At 37.2% G+C, this 20555-nt stretch overlaps 1 pseudogene; it reads left to right on the top strand.

The window, feature by feature from the left end:
- Positions 1–785: 785 nt before the first annotated feature.
- On the top strand, positions 786–19046 carry LOC124974324 (cell division cycle-associated protein 7-like; annotated as a pseudogene).
- Positions 19047–20555: the final 1509 nt, after the last annotated feature.

Here is a 20555-nt window from a genome sequence, read left to right as displayed (position 1 = left end):
CAGTTTACTCATTGAAATGCCAACACTATCTACAAATGTTTATAACAGTTTTATTTGTAATAGCAAAACTCAGAAAATCAGGTGTTTTTGAAAGATAAATTATAAGGCAAATAGTGATACCTTCATTTTATGAATAATAAAAAGATACACTCCATTAATACATACAGATTCATCAGAATTATTTTTTATAAGTTAAAACTCAAAAGTTTATATACTGTATAATTCCAATTATGTAACATTTTGAGATGAAACATTTTGGAAATAGACAACAGCTTATTGATAATTGGAGTTTCAGTGCAAAGAAAGCTGGGAGGGAGGTGATGGAGGTTATAAAATGACAGCAAAAGAGAAACTCTTGTGATGAAACCACTCAGTATGGTATCTGTGTTAGTAGCACAGCAAAGACTCGTGGGAAACAATGAGCTAAATGTACACCACAGACATGTTCACAAATGTGTGCTGTTAAAATTGAGGAAACTAAGACAAGTATATTGTGTCAGTCAGTATCTTAGTTGTGACATTATCCCATAATTCTGTGTAATGTACACTTTTTTAAGAATTTACCATTTATTTATTTATTTATTTTTAATTTGGTGCCGAGGCTCCAACCCAGTTTTTCACCTGTTCTACGTAAGCACTCTACCACTTAGCTACAATCCTCTGCTGCCAGGGGCTACTGCCACAAGCTGCACCTGGACCTCATCAAGGAGATGTGGCAGTTCTTCCTGATGGTGGACTAGGCCTGCTACTCCATTCCCACCTACCACTATTGCCAAATTGGCTTCATGCTATGCAGCAAAAACCAGAGCACCAATTTCCAGGAGCTCCAGCAGGGGCTGATACAGACACAGGTGGAGCACATGAAGCTGAAGTACAACAACATGGATGTGCACCTTGCAGCCTTTGTGCTGCCTGAATTCACCCACAAGGCCCTGAACAAAGTATACTGAGCCCAGGTGACACTGCAAAGCTGCCCAGGATCTCGGACTAGACTGGGAAGTCTCCAGGGTGCCCAGGACTCACCAGGCCTGGACCTGATCCCCTGTCAGCTCACATCCACCAACCAAGTGTTCCAGGTCCCAGAATGCTGCCCGGCCTGCCCTACTGGGTGGACTCTGTGTGTCTTTCTTTCTGGCATTGAGCCTCGAGCCTATACCAGCTCTGTACAGCACCATCTCTCTGTCCTCTCTTGCCCAGCAGCAAACATGTATTCATAAAAACAATAAAACATTTTGAGGTGAGTGAAGGTTGGGTTTTTTTTCCTCCTTTCAACATAATGTAAATATAAAAATGTATTCCACTCTCTTCATTCTTTTTGGTAAAAAGTTCCTTACAATCCCTAACCCTTTTTCTATATATGTAATCATATTTTTCTCTTACTTGTTTCAAACTTTTCTCCTTTCAGTGGTTTTATGAAGTTTTAATACATATACCTACAAATAGTTTTCTTGGTTGTCAGATTTATACTATATATTCTACTTGATGTTCTCTGAGCTTCCTGAACCTGATGTCTGTCAGTGATGTTGCAAAATTCCAAGCTGTTATTACCTGAAATATTCCTTTCACTGCCTTCCTTCTCTATCTCCCCTGCCTCTCTTCATCTTCCACCTCCTCTTATTTTCCACTGGAACATGTGCTCTTCTGTCATAATTCTCCCATAGTTCAGGAAGTCTCTGTTCATTTTTTCCCATCCTTATTTTCCTTTCCATTTCACTTTGAAAAATTTCTACTGGCATACTGTCAAGCTCATTTTTCCCCCATGTGTGTTCAGGCTACTGAGGATTTTCTTTGAGACATTCCTCATTTATGTTTCTTGTATTTAATTTCTGCACTCTCCTTTGGATAATCTCTTAGAGGTTACCTTCCTCAACTTACAGTATGACACTTATATTGTATGCTATTTCTTTAGAGGTCACAACAGCAATCATCATTGTTTCCAATTTCCCATCCAAAATTTCCCAAACCCATTCACTTGTGACTCTCAGTCTCACATTTTTTCTCTTTAACCTGTATTTTTCTGACCATAAAACTTTTATTAAAATAACTTTACAGTAAATGTTGAAATTGGAATGTTTTATTGCCCAAATTTTTCTTCAAAATAAAGAACAGCTGGAATAACTGCTGATAAACACCTACGTATGACTATTTCTTCACTAATAGACATAAAAATATGACAACTGTGAAAAAGACAGGATATATGTATGAGAATGTGTTTTACATGAGATGATACAATAGTAAATGTGAATGAACTTAGAAAAGTAAATATTAAATCCCTAGAATTAAATTCCTAATATTACTGGAACAATTCAAAGAAGCATATTTATAAACTTGAGAGGAAAATTAAAGGTAATTCTAATGAAAATTTTAAGTTTTGATAAGAAAAAAAGAGAAACAAAATGCAAGACTATTTAGTAGTATATGCTTAATAAGATGGTAGACCAAATATAAATATGTCAGCAATTTTATTAAAATTAAATGAATTCATGGCAAATATAATGGCAGAAGCTGAGAAGATGAGCTTAAAAAATTATTAAGTATATGCTGTCTACAGGTGAAATGTTTTAAATATAAAGAGAAAATGAATTCTAAGTAAGTTAATGGAAAAATGTGCAGGAATTCAGTAAATGTAAGCACACCCGAATGTTTGACAAAATAGATCAAGACAATAGGTATTTGCAAAGTTATGGAGGAAAATATCATCATAATAATGTGTTAATTCATGAGGGCACAATAGTAGTCATACCCACTTTACAGATTTAAATATAGTTTCCAAATGAAGTGAAAAAATTTTACAGAATTAAAGCAAAAATTAGAATATTCCATAATTATAGTTGGAAATATTAATATTCAAAAGACTGTACCAATAAACTAAAAGATATGAAGAAAATTGCCAACCAACTTAAATTATTTTTGCAAAACACCATATCTAACAATAGCAGAGATTTTTCCTTTTTTTTTTTAGTTTTTCAAATGTTTGTCACACTTACTGAAATGACCATATACTGGCTATGAAGTAATAAACTTAAAACCATTGAGATTATATCAGTTATATACTCTGGTCACAATAGAATTATTATATTCAATAGCAATAATAAAATGATATAGCACACCACAAAATATAAAAAAAATTAACACCTTCTGAGTAACTGATTGGTCAAAGAAGAAATGACAGGGCTATTATCAAACAGCTTCAAGTGAATGACGCCCAATATGCAGACCTAAGCCCATACTGGGTCTGGAAAGCCCAAGTTTAGCCTGTGCAGAGGCTAGTAACAAACCTCAGCAAACATTCACCTCTCATTGCTCTGTGACCCTCAGGGAATAGGTGAGATAGATCAGTCAAAGTGGATATTTAAACTTTTTTCGTACACACCAAGTTTAAACCTAGTATCACAATGAAAATAGCAGTAGAGAGCTCCTAAAATATGAGATAGTTCAACATTTTCAATATTTCACAGACCAACTCTCTGTCAGCCTGAGTTACAAGCCAATACTGTAGTGCTTTAGTCTCAGACATTGGTAAATTCATCCTATCACACTAACCCATTTTGATTTGGGAAAAAAATTCCAGACCTTAAGATGCTTAAATTAACAAATGATATACTTTACCTTGTGGGGGGAAATCCATAAAAATCCTGATAAAACTGGAGTTAAAACTTTTGGAATAAATTTTAATTATATGATTAAAATTGTGTGTACATTTATGTGTATAAGCACACAAGCACATATAAATCAAGAATTAACACATTATTTCATTTAGGGTTTTTGTGTGTGTGTGTGTTTCCCCTGCACATTATTTCTTGTTCTTCCTGAAATTGGTATCTAACAACTTCAGATTTCCTTACATCAGAATCTGAAAGCCTACATTTCAGATATCTCACCCATAAACAAACAGGGTTTTGAGAAAAAAGGAATTTTCTTTTTTTTTTTTTTTTTTTGAGAAAAAAAAGTTTCACAAGACAAAACACCTTTTTCATTTTCCCATAACAAGGGGAAAACGAAAGTAAAAAGTCAGTATAGGAACCTTCAGCACATACTAACCTCTGGAAGGTCAGAAAGAAATTCTGTGAAACTGGACACACCCCACTCTCTGGATGTGCAGCAATGCAGGGCACTCAAGCAACTCACCCTCTTTTTATTCCAAAGGTCTTCTCTCTTGAATTCGAAGAACATGATCCACCAGTGAAGATGAGGCATAGAACACTAGAGGTCCACGATGCAGCCCCCAGTAAGTATTCTTCCTCCAAATTTGTTCCGCAAGTGCTGCCAAGGGGTCTATATAGCACTTAGTTCACTGTGATTGGCCCACAGTTATGCTAATTAGGGTTTGCAAATGTACCAATGCTATTGGTCCAAAACGGGCAAACGCTATTGGTCAATTCTTGAGTCCAGCATTCATTCAGCTCTGCCACTTCCATTTTCTGAAATCAGGTAGAGAAGTGGAGGTTGAGGTCAGGAGGGGCCCACAGTGCTGTGTGGGGCAGGCTACTGCTACAGGCCTCCCTACTCTTTCTGGGTCTGATAGCTGCAGGGTGACAGGTCAGCGAGCCTTCATTCCCCTTGGTGCTGGCTCGCTGTGCTTGTGTGGTAGCATTCATGCTGCAGCAGGGCTTCCAGTGCTCAGGCCCACCCAGGCCTGACTCTACCACTCCATGTTTCAACTGTCGCTCTCAGCTGGAGCCAGTCACAGGCTGTGAGGCCCAGAGCCATATCAGTAGTGCAGTATCCATTGCAGAAAATGTGCAAAAACTGATATTTCCATCTCCTGGGCATCTTCAAATTTTATGTATTTATACTTTATATTGTTCTTCACAGAGAGATAAGACTAGCTTTCAAGGTGAGCATCCCAGAGAGCATAGACAGAATACTTTTCATTCAGAAGGCAAGTTAGCCACTTGTTTTTTATAAAAGAGTATATGAGGAGAGCAATCAATTGTCAAACATAATCCTTCCTATGTGGAGGAGAATGACTCAGTTTGTAAATAAGAACAGAGCAATTCTATTAAGGCAGTCAATCTAGTGGAACTCTTTATTTCTAAAACACATTCACAGTGTTCACTCACTGAGGTGAATTTATAGTAATGATTATATAAAATTTCTTTGATGTAATGTGAACAGTGTGATGTAGGCTAGGTTAATAATAAAACTGTAGCTACTGAGGTGAGCTCATCTAGCTAATACAGGAGCTTTAATGTAAACAGCTTACCATGAAAGAAACACAGACATGCAAGTATTTGCCAGGAAATTTATTATGTTCTGTATTGGAAAACACATTAGAACCATATACTCCTAGACTTTCTGATACTGCAGGGCAAGAAGATTATGACAGACTACAACCACTAAGTTATAAACAGATGTATCTCTAGTCTGTTTTTTAGTGGTCTCTCCATCGTCATTTGAAAATGTGAAAGAAAAGTGGGTGGCTGAGATAACTCAGAAGTCCAAAGACTTCTTTCTTGCTTGTGGGGACCCAAACTGATCTCAGAGAGGACCCATCTACTATTGAGAAACTTGCCAAGGACAAACAGAAGCCTATCACTCCAGAGGCTGCTGAAAAGGTGACCCATGATCTGAAGGCTGTCCAGTATGTGAAGTGTTCTGCATTCATACAGAAAGACCTTAAGAATGTGATTGATGAATGTTGGCTGCCCTGGAACCGCCAGAACTGAAGAAGAGCCACAGGTGTGTGCTACTATGAACATCTCTTCAGAGTCCTTTCTGCACAGCTGTTGGTTAGTATCATACTGAAAGCAATGTTTAAATCAAACTAAAGTTTAAAAATTAATATTCACTTCTTCTGCAATTATGACAAATGCCCTTCACCTACCCACATGCACTCGTGTGAGACAAGACCCATTGGTATGCCCCTCGACATACTAGTTAATTTTGAGTAATTTTGCATTGTCAGAAAGTGATCAGTACTTGTTTTTGTTTTGTTGTTTCAAAAAACACTTTTTTGTATTGTTGTTTAAAAGTAAGGCATGCTTGTGATGATTTTGTAACAGACTAATTTGTTGAAGCTGTTCCCTGGTTCCAACCTGGAGAGTAATCCAGAACACCTTTGTTTCCCCCCCTTTTTTATGGGTGGGGAAGTGTGTGGGGGGTTATATTTTAGTGTATTTTTCAAATTCATTAACTGATGGACAGCCTTTAGAGGATTAGGAGAAATTGATTCCACATTCCACTTCCTAGATCTTGTTTAGAAAACATGTTCCCCACCTGGTGCTCTTAGGAAGGCATATAATAAATGCTTCATTTAATAATATACTCCTTTTTGAAAGTAGCCTTTTCTCTCCACCCTTGAGTAGATCAAGTGTTTGATGAAAATGGGTGGCAGCTGTCTTACCCCTCCTCTTTTGCTAGGATGCAATCTATATGTGACTGTTACTTTCAAGGAAATGTGTTTGCCATTTGCTGGTTTTTTTTTTTTTTTTTTTTTTTGGCGGAGGCAGGGTTCATTTCTAACTTCTTTCACTGATAATTGAATAAAAGTATTGCACCTTTTGAAATACACCAAATGAAGTTGGTTTGCAATTAAAAAACAATTTTTCCTGCCAAGCATTGTCTTATATACTAGCATAGATTTGCAACATGTGGTGTTCCTAGAGCCCAGCTAAGACCTAGCACATAGAAGAACTATGAGGGGTGGTGCTAGAAGACAGATGACTGCAGGATGATTGACATCCTTTCAGATTTGAGGATGTAGGCCTGCTTCATTAAGAAGCTGGGGGTGGAAGGATTGGGAGAATATTTATCAACCAGGGGTCTGACCAGGTGGGACTCCCCTTATTGCCATTTTGCATATGAGGCCTCTCAAGCCTCCCATATTCTCCAATGAAAATCATGGCAAGAGTCTGGGAGACTCTTCATTAGTGTTAATAGGGATTTTCTTCTGCTTATTTGGTTGCAGTTTCCAGTTTTTAAAAATGTTTAGGTAATATTTCCACCTTACCCAAATCCTAAATCTTATAGATTCATTAGTGTTGAACCAATGCTTTTCCTGTCTCAATTCTTTGTATAGGCATTTTTTATGATGTATTAAACAAACAAAAACCCTTCACAAAAAAAAGATAATGTGGAAACTAAGCCTTAGAGAAAGTAATTTGTTGGTTATTGGACAATCAGGTCAATAATGCATTGTATTTTCAAAGTTCTATGAAGTTTCTGCTCTTAGGAAAGTTTGCTATATATGTTGCAATATTTGTGTCATATAATAATTGTTTCCCTATAAAGCTTGTGTATTGGCAGAGTTGAGAACAGAAATATGTATATTTGGAGGGTCCAAAGAAAATCTGACTTTTAACGAAAGTCACATACCACTCTTTTAAGGAGCAAGAGAAAACTGTTAATGTAATACCAAAAAAAAATGCAACTTGAATTTTGTCTTCATAACTAACCTAATTACTGTTTCTTCACATTTGTCCTTTATTTTTTAAATAATTACCACTAAAAATGTAATTAGCAATTATTATAGGAAAAATTTTACTAATTTTGTAATCACTGGTTCACAAAATAGTGCTTCCAAAGGTTTAGACTGATGTCATATAAGATAAAACTGAGAATACCAAGGCAAGAAAAAGTATACAAAAAAATCTCAGGTAGAAACAAAAAAGTTAGATCATTCTAAGTGGAACTTTTATAACTTCATGAACAAATAAAGGTAGTTGTGACTTAATTCAGGATTTAAAAAGTAACATAAAATCACAAAAATATTAAAAGATAACAGCAATTGAGTTACAGGAGAATCAGTAAAACGAGGGACTCATTTTAGACCAAGAATGATAGTTTGGTTTAAAAATGTGAACTTTCATGCTAGTGAAAACCTTTGGAGAAGTACAGAAAGAGCACTGTATTAAAACAATAAATTTTTCTAAAACAATATTAACAAAGTAAGAACATGGGAACAGAGAAGGCCTGAGAGGGAAATCTTGTTAAAATTCAAAGTTACTTAATGACTGATGTAGGTTTTTTTTTTTCTTTTTTTTTTATTGTAAACAAATGGGATACATGTTGTTTCTCTGTTTGTACATGGCGTAAAGGCATACCATTTGTGTAATCATAAATTTATATAGGGTAATGTTGTTTGATTCATTCTGCCATTTTTCCCTTCCCCCACCCCTCCCACCCCTTATTTCGCTCGATACAGTCCTTCCTTCCTCCATTCTAGCCCCCCTCCCTAACCCTAACTCTAACCCTAACACTAAACCCTCCCACCCCCCATTATGTGTCATCCTCCACTTATTAGCGATATCATTCATCCTTTGGTTTTTTGAGATTGGTTTATCTCACTTAGCATGATACTCTCCAGTTTCTTCCATTTGCCTGCAAATGCCATAAATTTGTCATTCTTTATGGCTGAGTAATATTCCATTGTGTATATATACCACAGTTTCTTTATCCATTCATCAATTGAAGGACATCTAGGTTGGTTCCACAATCTGGCTATTGTGAACTGAGCAGCTATGAACATTGATGTGGCTGTATCTCTGTAGTATGCTGATTTTAAGTCCTTTGGGTATAGGCCAAGGAGTGGGATAGCTGGGTCAAATGGTGGTTCCATTCCAAGTTTTCTAAGGAGTCTCCACACTGCTTTCAGAGTGGCTGCACTAATTTGCAGCCCCACCAGCAATGTATGAGTGTACCTTTCTCCCCACATCCTCGCCAACACCTGTTGTTGCTTGTATTCTTGATAATCGCCATTCAAATTGGGGTGAGATGAAATCTTAGGGTGGTTTTGATTTGCGTTTCTCTTAATACTAGAGATGTTGAACATTTTTCCATATGTTTGTTGATGGCTTGTAGATCTTCTTCTGTGAAGTGTCTATTCATTTCCTTAGCGCATTTGTCGATTGGATTATTTGCATTCTTGGTGTAGAGTTTTTTGAGTTCTTTATAGATTCTGGAGATTAGCGCTCTATCTGAAGTATGATTGGCAAAGATTTTCTCCCACTCTGTAGACTCTTTCTTCGCATTGCTGATAGTTTCCTTTGCTGAGAGAAAGCTTTTTAGTTTGAATCTATCCCAGTTATTTATTCTTGCTTTTATTTCTTGTGCTATGGGAGTCCTGTTGAGGAAGTCTGGTGCTAAGCTGACATGTTGAAGCTCTGGACCTACTTTTTCTTCTATAAGACGCAAGGTCTCTGGTCTGATTCTGAGGTCCTTAATGCATTTTGAGTTTAGTTTCATGCATGGTGAGAGATATGGGTATAGTTTCATCCTGTTGCATATGGATTTACAATTCTCCCAGCACCATTTGTTGAAGAGGCTATCTTTTCTCCATTGCATGTTTTTGGCCCCTTTGTCTAGTATGAGAAAATTGTATTTATTTGGTTTTGTGTCCGTGTCCTCTATTCTGTACCATTGATCCACCTTTCTATTTTGGTACCAATATCATGCCGTTTTTTTTATTATTGCTTTGTAATAGAGTTGAAGATCTGGTATTGCGATACCCCCTGCTTCACACATTCTGCCAAGGATTGCTTTAGCTATTCTGGGTTTTTCATTCTTCCAGATGAATTTCATAATTGCTTGCTCTATTTCTGTAAGGTACATCATTGGGATTTTAATTGGAATTGCATTGAATCTATATAGCACTTTTGGTAGTATAGCCATTTTGACAATATTAATTCTTCCTATCCAAGAACATGGGAGATCTTTCAATCTTCTAAGGTTTTCTTTAATTTCTTTCTTTAGTGTTCTGTAGTTCTCATTGTAGAGGTCTTTCACCTGTCTTGTGAGATTGATTCCCAAGTATTTTATTTTTTTCGATGCTATTGTGAATGGGGTACTTTTCCTAATTTCTCTTTCTGAAGATTCATCACTTATGTATAAAAATGCATTAGATTTATGTGCATTGATCTTATATCCTGCTACTTTACTGAATTCACTTATGAGTTGTAAAAGTTTTCTGGTGGAATTTCCTGGTTCCTCTAAGTATATAATCATACCATCAGCAAATAGGGATAGTTTGAATTCTTATTTTCCTATTCGTATCCCTTTAATTTCTTTGGTTTGTCTAATTGCTCTGGCTAGAGTTTCAAGGACGATATTGAATAGAAGTGGTGAAAGAGGGCCTCCCTGCCTTGTTCCAGTTTTTATGGGGAATGCTTTCAGTTTTTCACGATTTAGAATGATATTAGCCATGGGCTTAGCATAGATGGCCTTTACAATGTTAAGGAATATTCCCACTATCCCTATTTTTTTCTAGTGTTTTGAGCATAAAGGGGTGCTGTATTTTATCAAATGCTTTCTCTGCATCTATTGAAATAATCATGTGATTCTTGACTTTAAGTCTATTGATATGGTGAATGACATTTATTGATTTTCTGATGTTGAACCAACCTTGCATCCCTGGGATGAAACCCACTTGATCATGGTGCACTATCTTTTTAATATGTTTTTGTATGTGATTTGCTAAAATTTTGTTGAGAATTTTTGCGTCGATGTTCATTAAGAACATTGGTCTGAAATTTTCTTTCCTCGATGTGTCTCTGTCTGGTTTAGGTATCAGGGTAATATTGGCTTCATAGAATGAGTTTGGGAGGGTTCCCTCCTCTTCTGTCTTATGGAATACTTTGAGAAGTATTGGAATGAGCTCTTCTTTAAAGTTTTGTAGAACTCGGCTGAGAATCCATCTGGTCCTGGACTTTTCTTTGTTGGTAGGCTTTTGATGACTTCTTCTACTTCATTACTTGAAATTGGTCTATTTAAATTGTGTATGTTCTCCTCGTTCAGTTTAGGCAATTCATATGTCTCTAGAAACCTGTTGATGTCTTCGAAATTTTCTATTTTGTTGGAGTATAGATTTTCAAAATAGCTTCTAATTATGTTTTGTATTTCAGTCGTGTCTGTTGTGATATTTCCTTGTTCATTCCGAATTTTAGTAATTTGGGTTTTCTCTCGTCTTCTCTTTGTTAGTGTGGTTAAAGGTTTATCAATTTTGTTTATTTTTTTGAAGAACCAACTATTTATTTTGTCAATTTTTTGTATTGTTTCTTTTGTTTCAATTTCATTGATTTCAGCTCTGAGTTTAACTATTTCCTGTCTTCTACTACTTTTGGAGTTGGTCTGTTCTTTTTCTAGGGCTTTGAGCTGTAGTGTTAGGTCGTTTATTTGTTGAGTTTTACTTCTTTTATTAAATATGCTCCAGGAAATAAATTTTCCTCTAAGTACTGTTTCATAGTATCCCAGTGATGTTGATATGATGTTTCTTTTTTCTCATTTACCTCTAAGAATTTTAAAATTTCCTTCCTAATATCTTCTGTTATCCATTCATCATATAATAGCATATTGTTCAATCTCCAGGTGTTGGAGTAGATTCTGTTTTTTACTCTTTCATTTATTTCTAACTTCAATCCATTATGATCTGATTGAATACAAGGTAGTGTCTCTATCTTCTTGTATTTGCTAACATTAGCTTTGTCGCATAATATACAGTCTATTTTAGAGAAGGATCCATGTGCTGCTGAGAAGAAAGTGTATTCGCTCTTGGTTGGATGGTATATTCTATAAATGTCTGTTAAGTCTAAATTATTGATTGTGTTATTGAGATCTATGGTTTCTTTGTTCAATTTTTGTTTGGAAGATCTGTGCAGTGGTGAAAGAGTCGTGTTAAAATCACCTAGTATTATTGTGTTATGGTCTATTTGGTTTCTAAAATTGAGAAGGATTTGTTTGACATACATGGATACACCACTGTTTGGGGCATAGATGTGTATGATTGTTATATCTTGCTGATTTATGCTTCCCTTAAGCAGTATGAAATGTCCTTCTTTATCCCTTCTGACTAACTTTGGCTTGAAGTCCACATTATCTGAAATGAGGATGGATACTCCAGCTTTTTTGCTGAGTCCATGTGCATGGAATGTTTTTCCCCATCCTTTCACCTTTAGTCTATGGGTATCTATTTCTATGAGGTAAGTCTTTGCAGGCAACTTATTGTTGGATCTTTCTTTTTAATCCAATCTGCCAGTCTATGTCTTTTGATTGATGAATTCAGGTCATTAAAATTCAGGGTTATTATTGAGATATGATTTGTATTCCCTGTCATTTGGTTCATTTTTTCAATTTTATTTATTTATTTATTTTTTGACACACCTTGGTTCCTCCTTTATTTGACAGTTCCTTTAGGATAATTCCTCCCTTTGCTGATTTGCTTCTTTGTTTTTTATCTCTTCCTCATGGAATATTTTGCTGAGAATGTTCTGTAATGATGGCTTTCTTTTTGTAAATTCTTTTAGCTTTTGTTTATCATGGAATGATTTTATTTTATCTTCAAATTTGAAGGTAAGTTTTGCTGGGCATAAGATTCTTGGTTGGCATCCATTTTCTTTCAGAGCTTGAAAAATGTTGTTGCAGACCCTTCGAACTTTTAGGTTCTGGATTGAAAAATGTGCTGATATCCGTATTGGTTTCCCCCTGAATGTAATTTGGTTCTTTTCTCTCACAGTCTTTAAAATTCTGCCTTTATTTTGTATGTTAGGTATTTTCATTATAATGTGCCTTGGTGTGGGTCTGTTGTAATTTTGTGTATTTGGATTCCTATAAGCCTCTTGAATTTGATTTTCCATTTCATTCTTCAGATTTGGGAAATTTTCTGATATTATTTCATTGAATACATTGTTCATTCCTTTGGTTTTTTTTTCCTCTAAGCTTTCCTCAATCACAATAATTCTTAAATTTGGCCTTTTCATGATATCCCATAGTTCTTGGAGATTCTGTTCATGATTTCTTACCATCTTCTCTGTTTGTTCAAATTTGTTTTCAAGGTTAAATATTTTGTCTTCAATATCTGATGTTCTGTCTTCCAGGTATTCTATCCTATTGATTATTCTTTCTATTGACTTCTTAATTTGGTTTATTGTTTCCTTCATTTCAAGGATTTCTGTTTGTTTTTTTTTCTCAATATCTCTAACTCTTTATTGAAATGATCTTTTGCTTCCTGTATTTGCTCTTTTAATTGTTGATTGGTGCGATCATTCAATGCCTGCATTTGTTCTTTCATCTCATCATTCAATGCCTGCATTTGCTCTTTCATCTCATCATTTGCTTCTCTGATCATTTTAATTATGTACATTCTGAACTCCCTTTCTGTCATTTCTTGTGCCATGCTGTCGTTGGATTTTATTGATATAACATCTAGATTTGTTTGGGGCATTTTCTTCCCTTGTTTTCTCATATTGTTCAGGAATCAGTGGATCAGTAAGATATTGCAGATTTCCTCTATTGACTTATAATGTCCCTGAAGATTGCTAGTATATCCCCTCTTATCCTTCAGTAGCCTGAAGTCTTGGAGGAAGTTGATACTGTGGTGCTCCACAAGGAAGCTGCCTCTCTAGGGGTGGTGATCCTCAGGTGGGGTATATTCCCTGCTAGTGGGCAGAGGTGCCTCCACTTGTTGACCAATGATCATCCAAAGGGGAACTAGGCTGCGGGCTGAGGCAAGGTGTGTTTGTGCCTGTGTCTCTGGTTTTACTGTCCTTGTGGGAAAACCTTACCCAACGGGGAAGACTCACTGGGTGGGGAGGTCTCACTGGTCAGTTTCCCTCCTAGAGGTTCCCCTCAATCTACAACTACCACCTGGCCTGGGCTGCCTTCCTCTGCAACATTCCCAGGGGCCCAGACCTACCTCGGCCTGGGAGCCTCACCCTTCGCAGGCGAGTCTCCTTAGGCTGCCTCTCCTCAGAGAATCTGCCCGCAGTCCTGGAAACTTCGCTCTGCCCCTAGGCGTGTCTCTGTGTGGCCCTTCAACCAAGAAGTCGCCTACGTCCTGGGACCCTGCTCTGCACCTAATCGCCTGGCTATGTGGCCCCTCCTCTGAGCCGCCACCTGGAGCCCCATACAATAGCTCCGAGTCCCAGAGACCTGCCACACACCTCTTCCTCCGGACAGCTGCTCAGTGTTCCAATGCAGTCACTAGGAGTCCAAGCAATTCATTTTGCATGTCCTCCTCCTGCCAACCACCCGTAGCCCTAGGCAGTCACTCTGAGTCCAAGTGACCTGCCCTGTTCCTCCTCCTCCTCAGGGTAGCCCCCCTTGTGTTCAGAAGTGGTCGCTCCAAGACCAAGTGACCCACCACGCTCCTCCTTCGGGCAGGCCCTCGGTGTTCAGGAGTGGTCGCTTTGAGTCCAAACAACTCACCACTCGCCTCCTCCTCTGAGCAGCCACCCGGAGCTCTGATGCAGTCACTCCTAGACCAAGCGACCCGCCACGTTCCTCCTTTTCCTCTGGGCAGTCCCCCAGTGTTCAGAAGCGGTCGTTCTGAGTCTAAACAGCTCACCACGCAGCTCCTCCTCTGTCAACTGCCTGTAGCTCTGGTATAGTCCCTCTGAGTCCAAGCGACCCGCCGCACTCCTCCTCATCCTCCGGGCAGCCCCCCCGGTGTTCAGTAGTGGTCGCTCTAAGTCCAAACAGCTCGCCATGCAACTCCTCCTCTGGCAACCACCTGTAGCTCTGATGCGGTCACTCCTAGACCAAGCAACATGCCATGCTCCTCCTCTTCCTCCGGTCAGCCCCCTGGTGTTCAGAAGCGATCGCTCTGAGTCCAAACAGCTCACCATGCAGCTCCTCCTCAGGCAGCCGTCTGGAGCCCAAGTGGTTGCTCCGAGTTCAAGCACTGTGCTGAGCAGCCACCTCTGTGATGTTCCCAGTTGTCCAAGTTCACTGCTCCAGTGGGCAGAGGGGCGTCTCACCATGCAACTCTACTTCACAAAGTTCCCTGCGTTCCGGGACTACCGCCCCATCTGGGATGTCTCCCCAGTGGGAGAGACTCACCCGGTGGCTTTGAGTTGGTCCCAAATCTCTCACTATCTCCTCTTTTGAATCCTGTATCCTAGAGCAACATGAAATGCAGCCACCCTCTAGTCTGCCATCTTGAAACCCTCTGATGTAGGTTTGTTTCCTTGACTTAATGGACCTATATATGTTGACTGTGAGATTTGAGGATAAGGTCTGAGAAAAGAAAAGTGTGCAAAGAAATATTGAACTGGAAAGATGCATTGATAAGTTGGAAAATGTAAATTGAATTAAATAAGGACTGGCATGAATTTAAATTTAAAAATCTAAAAACTATAATCATTTTCCTTGCTTCTTGACCAAAGATTATGAATTGGAAGATGAATAAAAAATATATAAGATGTGAATGATATTTTATACGTTATGCTTTTGGCAATTTAAAAAATCAATTAATTTTTCATTAAGTTAGTTTCTTCTTTCTGTCAAGTTTCCATTCTTAATAATACACCAGCACCAGCACTAATAACAGCTACCTAAGACCTACCCCTAAAAACATTGATATCAAGTTTGTGTGAAGTTTTACATGTTCTAAAAGGAATTTCTCAACATAAAATCAGTCCAACTACCATTGGTGACATGTTGGGCATGATTTTGATTTTTAATTAACATTGAATTTTCTAATCTTCAATTTTTTCTTGCAGGACTGCTGTCTTATATGTGTTTATCCTTATGTCCATGTCAGTGTGCATCATATTACCTTATAATCATGAATTTTAACATATTTCACTTCTGCCTCAGATCTATTTTTAAATCATCATCTCTAATTTCATTTACTATTCTTGAGATAAAAATTTTTAAGGAATCATACCTTCATAATTGAATAAGTGTACACTAAGTGAAATACAGAAATACATAATATTTATGCATTCAAATGCATCACGTGTATGCATGGGTATGTGTGCTCTTAAAAAGGAAAGTGAGATGGTACTGAAAGCAACACCTAATAACTGTGAAGAAGTCACTGATAGCTGAGCATGCATTTAATATTTTAGTTTAGCTAAATATTTATAAGAAAGTACCTTTAATTTTTCATTATAACCCTAGTTACTTTCCCATTGTCTTTCTAGATTTTTTTAACTAATGTAGGTGTCTGAACTAAATCAGCTCCAAAGCATATTTGGCAAAAATTAAAACCCAATATTAATAAGCTGTGATTTATAAAATAGTGTGCATGGATATGTTATTTTAAAATCATTGCCTTTGTTACTACTTCATAAGTTTCAATTACTTATTATACAGCAAGCATCATTCACCCAGATTGAATATTCATCCAAAACAATTTAAAACATTTGTACAAGAAATTTGTACTCTCAACTAGAGTATTGGAACTTTTGTTCAAAATGTTTTCATTCCCCATTAATTTCTATTATCTGAAAACCTATTGATTAGGTAGTTTAAGTTTATACTATATATAAAAAGTCACTATTTATATCCACATGAATATATGAAATTAATCTCATGAGAAGGTATATATGACTACCAAGAGGCACACAGAGCCATTTTCTTAGTCACTTCAGACTCAGTAGACCCTGAGTCTCCTAGATGCCTGCTGTAGGCTGGGCTGTGGCTCAGTGGTAGAGTGCCTGCCTAGCACATGTGAGGCACTGGGTTCAATCCTTAGCACCACATAAAATAAATGAAAATAAAATAGAGATAATGTGTCCATGTATGACTCAAGAAAATTTTTAAAAAGAAATAAAGAAAAGCCTGCTGAAACACATCATAAATCCTAATTTTACTAAAGAAAATCTAACATTACCTAACAGAAATTGATGTTTAAACCTGTTAACCAGGACAATTGTCATAGGAACTGAAATATTCACTTGATCTGGACAAAGGTATCCTATCCAGATAAAAGAAAAGATCATATTCTTACCAAAAAATCATTAGGTTACTACATAATCTATAAAAGAAAGTTAATTGTATGGTTATAGTGTAGGTTTAAGACTTGATATTAACCTGATATATGGTATAAAATTACTTAGGGTAACACTACAGAAGTCAGTTAAATTCAGTGCCTTCCTTCACTAGAGACCCAACAATTATGTCAGTGACTATATTCCAATATTCACTTCCCTCATTCTCCTACCCCTTTTTAATTAATGATATAATTTAATTCTTCTTGACCAAGCTTTTTCTTATGACTTTTTGATACTTTTAAAAGAGAATCTGATGTAAAATAAAATGGATGTTATTGTTTTTATATTTCTATGATCAACTTACCATGTTCCTCAAGTTCAAAACAATGTGACATCTTCAGAGATAACTCCTGGAATTTCAGTAATAGTTTACAACTGGGAGCAATGTAAGATTACCTCATCGGTATAAAAAATAAATCTCAACATAATTTACTCTCACTCATGAATGTAGTGAAATATTTCACTTTATATTTCTTTCCATAAATATATCATGGATTTCAAAATTTCACAGTTAAATGTATATGTGATGTTTGTAATTAATTTTAATTTGAAATATACCACCTTATATTAGTCACCTTTTATTTTCTTTTGGTCATAATATTGCATACTGACTACAGTTTTTCCATGTATCTTTAAGGTACTATGTTTTGCAGTATGCCAGCTGATGTATTTTTCAAATGTTACTTACATTTAATTTTCTGCCTCATAATTTTGTTTACATTTGCTGTGGAGATTTTAGAAATCATCAAGATTGTTTGGTATAGGAAGGAAAACAATCCTGGACTGGTTAATTACTTGCAATCTTCCTGTTTTTCCTTGGATGCATTTCATCCTTACATACATTGTAGATTTTTTTAACCCTTTCTAATACAGCTCAGCTAAACTTCCCACAATAGTTTGCTTTATATTGTCATACTATTTTATGCTGAAAGTAAATCATGATGCTCAGGAAGAAAAACATTAAACTCAATATTGTAAAATAAGCTACAGCTTGAAATTTTTGCATGCAGTTTTAACAAAAAGAATTGAAAGAGTAAGGTTTACATGAAAAAATAGCTTTTATTCTGATGAATTGCTTACACGTCTCAGTCTCTTTGTGCTTTAAAATTGGCATGGGCATTTAGCTACAAAGACTGCTGTTTTATTGACATCCAAAAATGAAATAGAAAAGAGAAGGAAAACAGAATAGAATACAAAACGTTATGAATCTGGAGGCGGCTCGCATTGCAGCTCCTCTGTGGGACCTCCAAGAGGCTGCTCTGCTCACCTGGCCCAGAGAACAGCATGGGTGCCCACCGCCAGCATGGAGGCTCACCACAAAAGGACCTCAGAGTATAGAACCTAAAGAAATTCAGAAACTTGAATTTCCATGGAATCCTTGTCATTCTTTGATGACAGTTGTTGCAGCTTTGCTTCTGATGGTTTTTCAAAGGAGAGACTGTGGGAAAACACCAAGGCTGTAGGCTCTACAGCCAGTACAGACCCTCTGGGCTTCTCAGGGCAGCCATGAAGTTCCCAGTGCAAAATATCAGGGGGGCAACCAACAAAACACACCACCCCCAAGCCCTCTGAGAATTTTGCCACTGATTCCAATTCTGATTCAGAAGATGAAAGCAGCACGGACTTTCTTGAGAAAATGGCTTTAAATATAAAGCAAAACAAAGCAATGCTCACAAAAATTATGTCAGAATTAGAAAACTTCCCTCATTCCTTCCCTGGAAGATATTCCCTCCCAGGCCCAAAATCAGTAAGTGGATCACAGACACCACAAAGTTGTAGATTCCCAGGTGTGGCTTCCAGGAGGAACTCTGACTGGAGATCTTGTCCTTTGACTAGATCAAGGTCCTGGATCTTGGGGTTCTTAGTGCTCTTCCCACAGAAGAGGAGAAGGAAAAAGAGGAAGAGAATAAGTTTATGCTGATGAGGAAGTGGAAGACTTTGGACAGTTACATGGAGGATGATGATATGCCCAGAAGTCAGAGACCAGGTTCCATGACTCTTCTGCATATAATTCATCCAGTGGAAGGAATCATGGAGGAAGCATTGGAAAAAACCTGTAGCAACTCTTGAGAGAAGATGTATATCCATTCACCGGGACTGTAGAACCCCAACTGCTGGGGCATTTGAGGCCAGTTCTGTAGGCCCTGCCTTCGAAACTGTTATGAAGAGGTCAAGGATGCTTTGCTCAATCCAAACTGGCAACTGCAGTTTCTGCCGCCAGGGAGATGGATGGTGTGCAACTGGGGTCCTTATGTATTCAGCCAAGTATCATGGCTTTGGGAATGTGTGTGTTATTTGAAAAGCTTGAAACAGGAATTTGAAATGCAAGCATAATACCCACAGATGCTGGCTATCTGCTTCTCGCACTGCCCTTAAAGTTCTCAGATTTGTCATTGATTGGAAACTGAGTTAAGCATCTTGACAATCAGTCTGTTTTATGGGAAACTCAAATCAAGTTCATATCATTAGATTGGCATGTGTTTCTGGACTATCATGGGGGAGGGAGGGAGGCATTTGCTAGTTACATTTCACCCTCCTATAGTTTCTCCTCTGCTTTCCCTGCCCACATCCCATAGCCTCCCTCTCTTTTTCCAGTGGTCCTCTCAGTGGTCACTTATTTTCAGAATTTTTTAAAGTGGCAATTTTAAAAGCATATTCGATTTAATTGGTGTTGAAATTGCCCTGAAATTTACCCATAAAACCTGACACATAGAAACAGGATACCAAAGTGTTAACTCTTCTATCAAACTCCAGAGAACAGCCCTCTAACTTGTTTATACAGAAACAATCCTTATGATTTTAATGTTCACACTAGTTATTTTTAGCAGAATTAAGGCATGAAAATCTTAGAACTATCTGGAAACATTATATAATTGTTGTAAAATGAAATACATTACTTTTTATGGCTCTCATGAGACTACCCCATGTATTGTAGTTTCTGTAAAACTCCTCACATTTGAGATTTTGTTGCCACGGGTTTCTGTTTACAGTCATCCATAGGTCCGTGGGCAACATTGCACTGCACTACTTAAAACTACTGCCTTAGGAGACATTCTGGGAAGTTAGGATGGAGAAACCTCAGAGTAGTCTTATTCATATTCTTGCTATAAAACTTTTAGAAACTTGATAATAATTAGTTTATCATTCTTTGCAATTTCTTATATTATCCCTGGGAGTTGCTATGCCCAGGGATTTTAATCTGATTTTAAGAATTTTATCATAATAAGTACCTTTTCAGAGATAAGTAGCTTCCAATTTTTTTTTTGCTTAATATCTCTGCCTTTTTTTAAAAGTTTAATAGTATTTTTAATAGTAAATAAAAACAAAGTTCAACTTCCCAACAATAGTTTTGTTTAACATTTGGTATACATATGAATAAAGATAAAAGGTTGCTGAGTAAACACTGGAATTAAATAAATGCATGTACATATAATTAACTATAATTTATTTTATGAATAAATAAGAAAAAGTCACTGACTAAAAAGGATTTGGTTTCTAATATTATTTAATTTGGAGTCCTCCACTCCCCAGCAAATTTCCCATTAGGCCAAACTGACAATTCCCCCTACCAGGCATCACAACAAACCATACCACTGGCCCCACAGATTTGGAGGAAAATGTTTGGTCTGTGGTTCTACAATCTTTACTCTAACCTGGTACCAACTTGAGGAGCAAACCCTTGATTTTGGTCACCCCTGGGGATTGAATCCAGGGGTTCTTAACCACTGAGTCACATCCCTAGTCCTTTTCAAATTTTGAGGCAGGGTCTCACTAAGTTGCTGAGACTGGTCTCAAACTTGCAATTCTTCTGCCTCAGCCTGCTGGATCACTAGGATTACAGGC

The sequence above is a fragment of the Sciurus carolinensis genome, unplaced genomic scaffold, assembly GCF_902686445.1.
Source record: "Sciurus carolinensis unplaced genomic scaffold, mSciCar1.2, whole genome shotgun sequence".
In the NCBI taxonomy this organism is placed as follows: domain Eukaryota; kingdom Metazoa; phylum Chordata; class Mammalia; order Rodentia; family Sciuridae; genus Sciurus; species Sciurus carolinensis.
Note: the sequence above shows the minus strand (reverse complement) of the source record. Positions and strands in the feature narration are given on the sequence as shown.